The sequence below is a fragment of the Scylla paramamosain genome, chromosome 30, assembly GCF_035594125.1.
Source record: "Scylla paramamosain isolate STU-SP2022 chromosome 30, ASM3559412v1, whole genome shotgun sequence".
NCBI lineage: Eukaryota > Metazoa > Arthropoda > Malacostraca > Decapoda > Portunidae > Scylla > Scylla paramamosain.
This window is the reverse complement of record NC_087180.1, coordinates 9,726,615-9,739,114: the sequence shown is the minus strand read 5'-3', so window position 1 is coordinate 9,739,114 and position 12,500 is coordinate 9,726,615. Positions and strand designations below refer to the sequence as shown.

The window sequence follows — 12,500 nt, the reverse complement described above, 5'->3', positions numbered from 1 at the left end:
AGTGCGCGTTTCGTCACTCTAAGAGACTAACTAAGCAAGTGCAATTATGTACCCCTCTTTGTCACTATTTGTTTCTTCAGAATGATTAGCATTAACATTACTTGCTGATATACGACTGTTGTAGAGCAGCTAAACACATGAGATGGTATTCAGCCTCTAAAGCAATCACGTCTCCTGCATTAAGTTTTGGCAGCAACAGTTTGTCCCACATTTCAAGTGCACACTTCAGCACACGTTTGTCCAATCCAAACGTTTAAGCAGCGTGAAAGACTACCTACTGGTTTGTCACAGAAAAAAATAAATAAGTTAAATAATAAATAAATAGTCGCTGAGGTAGAGCTGGATCTTTCCTTTCCTTTCCATGTATACTTTCTGAGAGATTCTGCAGATTCTGCACGTGAAGTTATTCTCTTTCCTGCTATATATAGTTCCGTTGTACTGTATTCGGCCACACGTGGAGTCATTCTCTTTCCTGCTCTTATTTAGTTCCGTCTTGTTGTACTGTATTCGGCCACAGCCAAATGTATTTACAAGATCCTGCCCTATCAGTATGGCAAGTCTCAGGTTTTTGTGGTTAAAGTCACGATTCGCTTAATAATTTTTTCTATCTGCTCCACTAGTAAGTGTCATTAGCAGTGGGAACGTTGCCCGCCACAGCACGTTAGAAGTGGCTGCACCGTTAACCACCAAGAGTACCTTTAGAAAGTCATGGTCAATAGTCAAGTAACATGCGACACTCACCCACACTTTTTTTTTTTTCTGCTTTAAATGTTTTTTTTTTTGTGTGTGTGTGTGTAAATTAAGGAAATTGTAAGTTTGTAAATCATTACGTGTATATCCAACTCGGTACAGTCACCACATTACTAAAGCTGTCCTTCTGGGAGCTGCGGTTCGACGGACCGTGTTATTATCTATTTATCTATCTATCTATCTATCTATCTATATCTCTATCTATCTCTATCTATCTATCTATCTATCTATCTATCTATCTATCTATCTGTCTGTCTGTCTGTCTGTCTGTCTGTCTGTCTGTCTGTCTGTCTATCTATCTATCTATCTATCTATCTATCTATCTATCTATCTATCTATCTATCTATCTATCTATCTATCTATCTATCTATCTATCTATCTATATATATATATATATATATATATATATATATATATATATATATATATATATATATATATATATATATATATATATATATATATATATATATATATATATATATATATATATATATATATATATATAAAATCTACAAGATTTATGTATGCTTTATAAATGACAATAAACTTACTTAGTTACTTACTTATTTTGTATCCAGCATTTATCTTCAATCACTCACCTGTTCAGGATATATCAATTTTCATATTTTGTTAGAAGATTCGCAGGCCGCCAGAGAACATCAGACTGAAGGGAGACATAAAACACGTGGAAGTGAGACCAAAAGTTGACTCGACCTCTAACCACGACTGCACCACTCCGTCAGGCACACACACATGCACAATACATTGATGCACATACCTGGAAGTTACCTGGCGTCACATATCACCTGAACGGGCCCGATACGCCGTATATCGCAGGTGTACTGACTTATGGGCAATTTAGCCATCACCTGACGAAGATATTGCTCTCAGGCCTCACACCTGTCTGGTAGTTTATGCTTCGTAATATTGGCTGTCTGGAGGCGTAGGTGTTTGGGAACGAAGAAAACGGAGGAAGGGAAGGGTAGAGAGTTTATTGAAGGAGGGAGATAGACGGGGAGAGGAAGGAGGAGGTTGGGAATGGAGAGGAGGGAAGTAAGGGAATGAGATGGCAAAAGGAACAGGAGATAAGACGGATAAGAGAGGCAATGATGCGACCTTATTGCTTCCTTTCCCTCCTTCCCCTGATAGATTTCTTATTTTTTTCCTCCTATATCCTCACGCCGTTTTCTTTTCCCTCTCCAATACTTTCCTTCCATCTCCCTCCAACGCGCAGAATTGATTTTATCCTTATTTTCTCCTCGTTATTCCTTTCCCTCCGCTCCTCCGCTTCTTTCTCACTCGTATGCTTCCCTCCTTCCATCTTTCTCTCCTCTCCTCTTTTCTCTCTCCCGCTCCTTCTCTCCCTCCACTTGTCGCCTAATATGATCAAGATTCTGCGAGATAAAACAATTAGCCCATCAGATAACCGCACAAACTCAGCGCCCTGATTGTCGCATCCTGATTGTGACCAGTTTTAGACCATCAGCAGATTTAGCAGCTTTTATCCTCCCTTTTTTACCTCATCAGTGTTGGAGTTTTCATCGTTGTTATTTTTGTTCTAGAGTAGCAGACTGATTAATAATTGTATGTATTTTTAGATTAGTTTTGTAGTCGGATGCATTTTTTTGATTACTAGATTTCATGAAGTTTGTATATGTTTACGAAAAAAATGTATGTGGTGAAGGTGATTTATTAGAAACGAAAGTACGTAGAGTAGAGTAACGACCCTTGAAAGTACAAATAGACAAAAGAGTAACGAGAGAAGCGACGGCAAACAAATGGCACAACACACATCAATAAATCGAATAAATAGGAAACTAATTGAGTAAGCGTTCACGAGGAGAAAACCCACTAAGGAAGGCGAGAAATGGAATTCCTTCAAGAACTATATATTTTGTGTGGCCCGCGTGGAGTGAGTGGGAGTGTGTGGGGAGAGGCGGGGGAGGAGGCGGGTACTGGCTTGGAAATGAGTAAGGGAGGGAGAGGAGAGAGGAGGGGATTCCGGGTAAGGAGAAGGAGAGAGAGGGGCTAGAATAAGAGGAAGGGGAGTACAGTAAGGGGAAATGAACTAAGGGGAAGGAGAAGAGCGATGGGATGGAGAGATAGGCAAGAGAAATTGGATGGTGGGAGTACAGATGCAGGAAGCGGTGAGGTAGTGGCTGGTAGGAGGAACTCAATTAAAGATGAGCCACTAGCAACAACCCCGAGGCTTCACCAGGTATTGTGGCCAGGGTTTCTTTCATACTTCTCACCCTTTTTCCAACTTTTCCCCCATCCTTTTCTCATGTCCGCGGCGTCCACCGCCCTCCAGCCTTGGTGTTATGTGTCATGGCAGTGGTATTTTTGTGTTCATGTTTTCGTTTTATATTGTGTTGTTCCTTTTTTTCTTTCTTTCGTCCCTTACTTCCTGGTCTGTGAGACTTCGAATGTTATGTTATTTTCTAAAGGTTAGGGGAGTTTGCAACCTCAGTCAGTCCTCTCTCTCTCTCTCTCTCTCTCTCTCTCTCTCTCTCTCTCTCTCTCTCTCTCTCTCTCTCTCTCTCTCTCTCTCTCTCTCTCTCTCTCTCTCTCTCTCTCTCTCTCTCTCTCTCTCTCTCTCTCTCTCTCTCTCTCTCTCGTGTGCCTGTGTGTGTGTGTGTGTGTGTGTGTGTGTGTGTGTGTGTGTGTGTGTGTGTGTGTGTGTGTGTGTGTGTGTGTGTGTGTGTGTTGGTCCGTAAAGCGAATGCATTCGTAAAATGTCGCGACTTCCTCCTATATTTTGTTTCTATTATTTCTTCATTTGTATCTTTCCTGTTCATCGCTTCCACCTCCATTTTCTCTCTTACTTCCTATTTTCTTCCTCCTCGGCTCCTTGTTTCACATTCTCAGACTGAATTTTACATGCTCGTCTATTCCTCCTCCTTCTCCTCCTTCTCCTCCTCCTCCTCCTCCTCCTCCTCCTCCTCCTCCTCCTCCTCCTCCTCCTCCTCCTCCTCCTCCTCCTCCTCCTCCTCCTCCTCCTCCTCCTCCTCCTCCTCCTCCTCCTCCTCCTCTCTGGGCTTTAAGCTCCATGATATACTCCTCACCTTCCTAACCCACTGCAGTACTGAGTCAGAATTTACGCACTCCGAAACATCTATTACATTCCCACCACTTTTTTTACCCACCCTCCAGCGCAGCATCGACATATTTACGCCCCGGTGGTTGATGAATGACACGTGTAACTCACTGATTCAGCTGATTTTCTACTGCGAGCCTCTCTGTTTTCTAGTCAGCTGAGTTTCGTGACATAGACTTGTAGCTGTGGCGTTTAATTTCTTAGTGTTTGGTTGTTTATGAGAGAGAGAGAGAGAGAGAGAGAGAGAGAGAGAGAGAGAGAGAGAGAGAGAGAGAGAGAGAGAGAGAGAGAGAGAGAGAGAGAGAGGTTATATTTCCGTCATCCGTTTTGTTCTAATTGATTTTGATTGTCTTGTTTTTATTGATTTTTTCTCTTATTCTATGGAAGCTTTTATTTACATTGATTTCTTCGTAATTAACTGCTACAACGTCTTTGTCTCAACTGAATGGGTTCTATAGTCTCTCTCTCTCTCTCTCTCTCTCTCTCTCTCTCTCTCTCTCTCTCTCTCTCTCTCTCTCTCTCTCTCTCTCTCTCTCTCTCTCTCTCTCTCTCTCTCTCTCTCTCTCTCTCTCTCTCTCTCTCTCTCTCTCTCTCCACATGTATTATTTAATTTTTCACCTTTACCTATCAAAAGCTTTAGTTTCGCCATTTTTTTCTCCTTCCTCATTCTAGTCTTCAATAGCGGTAATGAGTGTTATTATCTCCCTCTTCTATTTGCCGGCGCCACCTGAGGAGTCTCATTATTGGCTCCCTCGCTGCTCGGCTTCCCTCAAAAAATGTATTCGTCTTCCGCGCTGCGAGTCTACCTTGAGAGCTTCATCTCAGGGCAGGTTAAGCGTCTTCCGTAAAACTCCCTCAGCCGTGTTTCCGTGGCTGTGGCTTTGAAAACATGCGTCTGAGTTGGTTTTTGCGAGTTTTCCTTGTTAATCCGGTGACCCAGCAAGCCGCCCCCGCACTGGTAGTTTTAATAAAGGCCAGCGGGGTCTTCTTTACTCCCTTACCGTCTCGCTGTTTTTGTACCAACTCCCGCCGTGCTCATCGCTGCTGCTGCTGCCTCCGTCATGCCTCGCCACACCCGCTCCCGCTGCTCATCGGAAAAAAGTCCTGCCCGCCTGCGAAAGTTTCCCCGCCGCAGTGTGTTCCCTTTTTCTTGCATCTCACTACGTCTGCCTTTACCTTTTTTTTTTTTTTCTCATTCTATCGGCACTGGTTCTTGTTTTCTTTCACAGAAGTACCCAGTGTTTTTATTTGTTTCATTCTAGTCTTTCCTGGTAGTATTGTAGCAGATGTTGCCTCTTTACATGTATATTGGTACTTGTGGTCTGTACTGGTAGTCTTTGTTGAATCTCTGTAGTTGAGATTATATTACTTTCTTGGCAGTGTTTAATGATACTTTTGTGATACCAAAGCCTTCACTCTACACTTTCATTTTGATTTGTGGTGGTAGTCTTCGTTAAATCTCTGAGATTGAATTTCTAGATAACTTTCCAGTCAGTTTGATGATACTTTTATGATATGAAAACCTTCACTCCATGCCTTCAGCTGATACTTTTGGTCCGAACTGTAAGTCTTTGTTGAGTCTCTATATTCAGTGTTATATTCCTTTCCCAGCAGTGTTTGATAATCTCTCTGTGCCAGTAAAGCCTTCAGTCCCTGCCCTTAGCTTGTGTTGTTGCAAGGAGAGTGTGTCGCCCCAGTGCACCCGTCTTGGCAGTACCTTCATTAAAGGTGTGCTGCTCTGGGTGAGGTGGAAGGGGACAGCGAGACGTCCCGGATGATTAATGGATGGTGGAGGAAGGCGATCGAGTCCCATTCACAGTCACCCCAATGGAGATATTTCTTGAGTGTACATGTGTGTGTGTGTGTGTGTGTGTGTGTGTGTGTGTGTGTGTGTGTGTGTGTGTGTGTGTGTGTGTGTGTGTGTGTGTGTGTGTGTGTGTGTGTGTGTGTGTGGAACATCCTACATATCATCAAATCTAGTACTGCATTATATTATTGTGATGAAAAACATTTCTGTGCCTGACAAGAAATTATATTCACGATTTCAGACAAGTAAGAGCATGACGAGTGCACACATTAGCGGGCCGGAGTATTACGTTAGTGCGTTAATATAGGATTGAATTTTTTTTGTTTACTTCCTTTTGCAAACGACGGAATAGGAAATATTTTGCCTTTTTTTTATCAATCAACTAATATCATTGACAGTATTGCGAATATCCGTGAAAAATATATATCTGAATTATTATTATTTTTTTTTAACTCGCAATGAGGCAACAAAATGCACCCAAACTTTGCCATCAGGGATTATTTGTGTTACAGTTTAGTTCTAATTCGTGGTGGGAGTGGTGGTGGTGGTGGTGGTGGTGGTGGTGGTGGTGGAGGTCGTGTTGGAGGTGGAGGTGGTGGTACATAATATACTTGTTTTTAGAGTGTCGGGAATCATCATTGTTACTTGCAGCGCATCGGCTTTAATTCACACTTTACTGCACACTGCACCCGCCACAGCCTCCACTCCAGCCAGTCCACTCAGCACAGTGGAAACATCACTAATACCACGCACTTCTGAAACCACACCAGCGGGACTTCACCGTTAGAGGAAATAAGCTGATGTTTCTCCGTGAATGCATTAAACTTTCCCCTCCAAACCATAGCAACTTTCCTTTATGCCTTTTAAGCACATTATAAATCGGAGAAAGAAAGTTTAAGTGTCCGCAGAAGTCTGGAAGAAAAGTGAGAGAGGACTGAGCCACCACTCGAGCCGCCGGGACGACACAAGATTGAGTTTAGGCTGGAGTTATTTGACGAAATTTGACGCAAGTGGTCGGAATGGAGCGAGTTTGGAAAGTGGTGCGTCACTCCGCTCTCTCTCTCTCTCTCTCTCTCTCTCTCTCTCTCTCTCTCTCTCTCTCTCTCTCTCTCTCTCTCTCTCTCTCTCTCTCTCTCTCTCACACACACACACACACACACACCACAACACAACACAACACAACACAACACAGCACCCACGCATTTCTCCATTTCTCCCAGAACAGCCTCAGAACACATCCATTTCACCTCTACACATTTATCCCGGAAGAGGAAGGAAGGAGGGAGGGAGGGAGGGAAGGAGGGAGGAAGGGAGGGAGGGAGGGAGGAATGGAGGGGGAGGCACAGAGAAGAGCAGAGAAGGAGGAGAGGGTCACCTGAATGTCAGATGGCTGTCCTACACACACCTCACGTCGCCACCCTTATGTCAAACCCCCACCTCCAGGCCGAAGCAATTTTATAAATGGTCGAGTGTGGTGGTAGTGGTGGTGGTGGTGGTGGTGATGGTGGTGATGGTGATGGTGGTGGTGCTGTGGATGGCTGATTCTTCCTGTCCTGCTGCTCCGTGCGATGCTTTGCTTTCTTTCATATAAGGGCTGCCTGTCTTAGTTAATGCTTTGGAGCGTGATGTTTGGGATTTATGAGTCTATGAGGAACTATTTAATTTGTGAGGATCTTGATAGCTATGTTTTTTTATTTATTTTATTTTTTTTTATACAAAGCATGACGCTGTACTATCACATTTTCTGTAACGTTTTATCATTTTTCTATTAAAGATACAATTTGATAAAGAAAAGATTATCATTTTACCGTTCCCCTCAAGATCCTCATTTGCAGCACTGGAGGACAGGACGGTGTGACTTGAGCGACAGGAAGGGTAACTGAATGCAAAATAGATCTACTCATGCAACTGTTCTCTTGTCCTGGTCAGAACGTGCTACTGATAATATTATTCTCTGGACTCCATTGAAATTAACCTGTGAGCTACACAAATCCTCATACTATTACCTGGTTGTATCATCAGTAACCTTACACCTTTGAGTGAACTTCATGCTTTCATTAAAATCAGCGCGCCTCGCAAGGTCAAATAAATAAGGAGTTTTAAATGAGAGGAAAATACGAGATAGAAATTATGAATAAGCAATCTGTCGTCACACAAGCAAGTCATAAAGAAGAGGATTAATGAAACTACAAATACAGAACTTGAACCTTCGTATTTGAATCTTCTACCTACCTTCTACCTACATATTCATATGCTATACTAATTTCTACTGCAAGCCCGTATTGTCTCATTTCGTCTAAGTTTTCTTTCTTTCACCATTTTAATCCTATTTGTGGCTCAGTCCAGATGGAGGTGTACGTACATCCCTGAAATCACTCATTCATCTTTGCAAATCTGATCCATTTCGTTCTATTCATTCGTCAATTTCCCTGCTTCCGCTCCCCTTTCACTGCTCGCCTCCTAACACGCTTTGCCATTCCTCATCACCGCCTTTTTTTCTTGCCCCTCACGTCATTCATCATCAGCGGCACACGATATATTTTTTTTTCACTGTTCTAGCCATTTTCAGTCATTTCTGCATGTCTTTTTTTTTTTTTATATATATATATATACTCGTTTGAAATATTTTATCTTATTTTTCTCCCCGTCTCACTATTGTCGATCACACGTCTCTTCCCTTACTCTCAGTCAATCAAGTAATGCTATCCCTTTTCAAAATTCAGCTGCTGTTTGAAAGGTCTTGTTGTGGCGTACATATTCCGCTTCTACATAACGTCAATATCCTGCATCCATACCACTCCGTACAGGTCGTACATATTATCCATACAGTACTGCAGTGTTTGTCCCCTTTCGTCTTATTTACTAACTAGCACTCTTACCTGCTTCCTTCTCTGTCTACGCTGGATACTTATACAGATTATCATGTAAACCTTTTCCCTTCCATTCACAGTCTGTAAGGAACAATCACCCTTACTAGTATCTCAAAAGAGTGCTATGACTTTTTACTGAGCGAAGTTCTTCAGGGAATGAGGTGTTTAATAATACGGATCTTAAAAGCTTCTCGTGTGTCGGGTCAGTCTTTCATCGCCTTCATTATTCACCGTAATGTTGCAGGGAGGAGCTGGGAAGGGATGCGAGGGCGACAGGATGGATGTGTGTGTATGGTCGTGCTTGACGCAGCTTGTACGGCAGAGCGTCTTAGAGGGAGACAGATTACTTCCCGTCATGTCCTCTCCACGCATCATGCAGTGTTTGTGTGCCACCCATCTGAGCGGCACTGAGACCCTCGCCCACTCTCATTAGGCGAGGATTACAGCAGGGAAGGAGGAAGGGCTGGGTCTTCTTAGGTACACAAGGGCACTAACCACTTGACCTCTGCATGTGTGTGTGTGTGTGTGTGTGTTGCACCATTGCATTCACTAATAAACTATAAACTTTCTCCGTTTTTTTTTCTTTACTGCGAGAGTACTTGCGTTCGTATGAAGCCTAATACAGAAATTTTCAATCAACGAGATGCATTTACTAAGAATGTTGAAAGTGATACAATGATGCAACTGAATTCCATTGAGGAGTAAGAGAGAGAGAGAGAGAGAGAGAGAGAGAGAGAGAGAGAGAGTAAATCCGTAGTGCGGGGGAATTTCATTATTCTGCACGTTATATAATACCGCTGTTTCCTGTAGTGACAAAGACGATGTGGATGTGAATTAATATTTCCACGGAATTCTGCGGCACAGGAATCTCTCTGAGGCTTCAGGAACGAGACTTTTTACGATGAGATCTGCGACTCTCACGCTGGATACCTTTGCCTCGCCAGGTGTGTACATTCACGTCTCTACTTTTCGAAATGTCTTCAAAGTGTAAAATTATATTCCGGTTTATCCCTTTGCGTTGTTTTAGTCTCATTGAAATTATTATTTTTATTTTATGCGTTTTTTTTTTCGGCACTGGTACGTACTAGGAATATATGTTTTTCGTATTTGTTGCATTCCCCTCGGATTTTGTATCCTCCCTTAATCTCTTCCATCTTTTCCCTTCCCTTTTACGTCCAGCTAAAATAAATTCTCATACATTTCGCTCAGCTTTCCTCTGTTTACCCTCTTCTCCGCCGCCCCTTCGCGCCTCCCCGCCCCACCCCCACACAATCACTGCTCGGCAAACACACCAGGTTAGCCAGGCCAGCGCGATGCTCCTTATGATCAGCGAGGGGCGTGATGGGTCGCTGCAATTTGCCGCCATCACTCGCACCTCTCATCGCTCACACCAAGAAATACCGGCCCGTATTCAGAAACGCTTTGCTCTCTCGCCGCGACTGTTCTCAAAGGCCACAGAGATGATTAGTCGGGTTCTCAAGAGTGTTTCTCCTGTTAATAATATAGAAATCTTGTTAATCTGTCCCTAGAACTCCCCCCTTCGAAAAAAAAAAACACTTAAAAACTCGCGTGATAGCGGAAGTGAGGGCAGAAATGCTCCAGAATATTGACCACTGCTGCATCAGGACGCTCCCAAAAGCACACAGGGGTCTTGGTACTTAGGCCTGTGTTATGAAACGCTTTGGGTTCGTATTGGGACTTTTCAAAGGTCACAGAGAGGATAAGTCGGTCTCTCATGGGTGTTTTCCCATATGATGGCGCAGAATATTTGCTAAGCCACTCATACAGTAGTGGAAACACATTTGTAGACTATTCGACAACAGCAATTAGAGGCGGTCTCAGTGGCTAACTCATTAGAGTTTGTTTCTGTGATTCGCCTCCGTGAAAGCTTCTTTTAAAGGCCACAGAAATTATTAGTCCGGATTTTTATTTTTTTTTTCTGTTGGTAACTATATAGAATTTTTGTTATTCTTTTACTAGAATAATCAGAATCCCATTGATAACCACCCAGCGCCATCCACTACAACCCCCTTAAAGTAGCCTAGGTAAGACCCCGAAACACTTCAGAATGTGCTTAATGCGAATGCCCTTTCATGAAAGTCGTTTACTGTGTGTGTGTGTGTGTGTGTGTGTGTGTGTGTGTGTGTGTGTGTGTGTGTGCTGGCGTGTGGGTGGGTGAGTGGGATGCAAGTAAGATTGTTTGAAGTACTTATTTAGATTGTTATCGTGGGCACTCAAAGGAAAGAGTGAGGAAAGGCTGGAGACTGAAAGGGAGAGCCGCGGGGCCTCCACCTGAGATGACAGCCGGATGATTGATCAAAGCCCTGCCGCCAGTGGTGCAGAGGCTGTCACACTCGCTGGACTCATGTGGGCATCGCCACTCCCCCGCTGCCTGGCTTGAGTCACGTGGAGTAACCTGCAATAAAGATTCTGCTCGTTGTTGTGTGGCTGATGAATATCTTTGTGTGCCTTGATGTGCTCTTAACGTGCAGTGATATGAGTTGTGAAAGAGGTGTATGAGAGAGAGAGAGAGAGGAGAGAGAGAGAGAGAGAGAGAGAGAGAGAGAGAGAGAGAGAGAGGAGAGAGAGAGAGAGAGAGAGAGAGAAGGATGGATGAGTGGAAGAAAAAGTATATTACCCTCTAAATTATGCTTAAAAAAGAAAACGAAAGAAGACCCGCCCCCCCCAAAAAAGGCTTCAAAAAGTCGGGGATCAGTTTACTTAACGTGGCTCCCACTAAAAGATAGAGAGCCAGGTAAACAGGTACACAGACAGACAGACAGAGAGACAGGCAGGAGCACAAACATGGCTTTGGAATACTAACACACTTCACTCGCTGCACAAGTTTCAGGATGCGAGTCTTGCAACATGTATTGGTACTGAGTGCTTTCAACCTTCTTTATTTTCTTCCATGTTTTATTAATCCTTGCACGTAAGTCTCCGGTGATATTGGTACCAGGCCAAGCAGAAACTGAAGACCGAAATCCCGCCTAGTCACTCAACGACAAAAATAACAGGACTAAAAGATAAACACAGCAAAATAAATGGAAATAAACTAAGTGTGAGGGAACAAGTCAAACAGCTTCTGTGTTTTAATGAGCCGGTTCTAAAATTATAATACTTGTTCTGCTCTTTCTTCAAACTAAAATGCAGGTGAAATCTGAAATATATTACAGTGCTTTAGGCCATCAAAAAGAAAGCCTACAAAAAATATGAAATCCTCTGAAAGAAAAAAAATAAATAATGAGATTCGTGGTGTTCTTTCTTGAAACAGACGCGAGTGTAATACGAAATATATTACAATACTTTAGACCGTCAAGAGAAAACCTTTAAAAAGAAATTACATATTCATGCAAACCGTGGAGGAGATTACTTCCAAATGTCCCTTGAATTTGACCGCTTGAGCCTGGGAAGATTTATGTTTATGTTTGTATCTGTTTTGCCCGAGCGCTGTGCAGGACGCGACGAGGGAATGGAGGTTGAGAGACTAAGTGATTAAGTCATGAGACGAGAACACGAGAGAAAGGGCACGAGCCGGAATGTTCTGGGGGAGGAGGAGGTTTAAGAAAGTGGAGGAGGAGAAGGAAAAAAGACCATTATTATTATTATTATTATTAGTAGTAGTAGTAGTAGTAGTAAAGTAAGATAAGCATAACTGAACAATTTCAGAATTTATAATAAACAAGTGGAAGTAGCATGTCATACTTTACATTTAGATTGAAAAAGGTAATAAATTTTTCATTCAAACAAAACCATTGCACATTACTACAAGCAGGATGAAACAATGCATAACAAGCAGGTAATTCAGCGCGGCGTACACACACACACACACACACACACACACACACACACACACACACACACACACACACACACACACACACACACACACACACACATACAACCTTTTCAGTAACAATCAGGGAGTTGGTCTAGATATTTCACTTAACACCCGATGAGGAGGAAGAGGAGG

The 12,500-nt window shown here is 42.9% G+C and overlaps 1 protein-coding gene across 11 annotated transcripts in view; it reads left to right on the top strand.

Annotated features, from left to right (window-relative positions):
* The window catches only part of LOC135116241 (uncharacterized), a 216,213-nt gene that overhangs the window by 151,036 nt on the left and 52,677 nt on the right, over positions 1-12,500 (top strand). The window contains exon 8 of one of the 11 annotated variants that reach the window (XM_064033613.1): positions 6,309-6,486. The exons of the other annotated variants lie outside the window; for them this stretch is intronic. The gene's annotated coding sequence lies outside the window, so the exon portion shown is untranslated. Of the gene's footprint in view, positions 1-6,308; positions 6,487-12,500 lie in introns of those variants that run through there. 11 annotated transcript variants of the gene reach the window in all.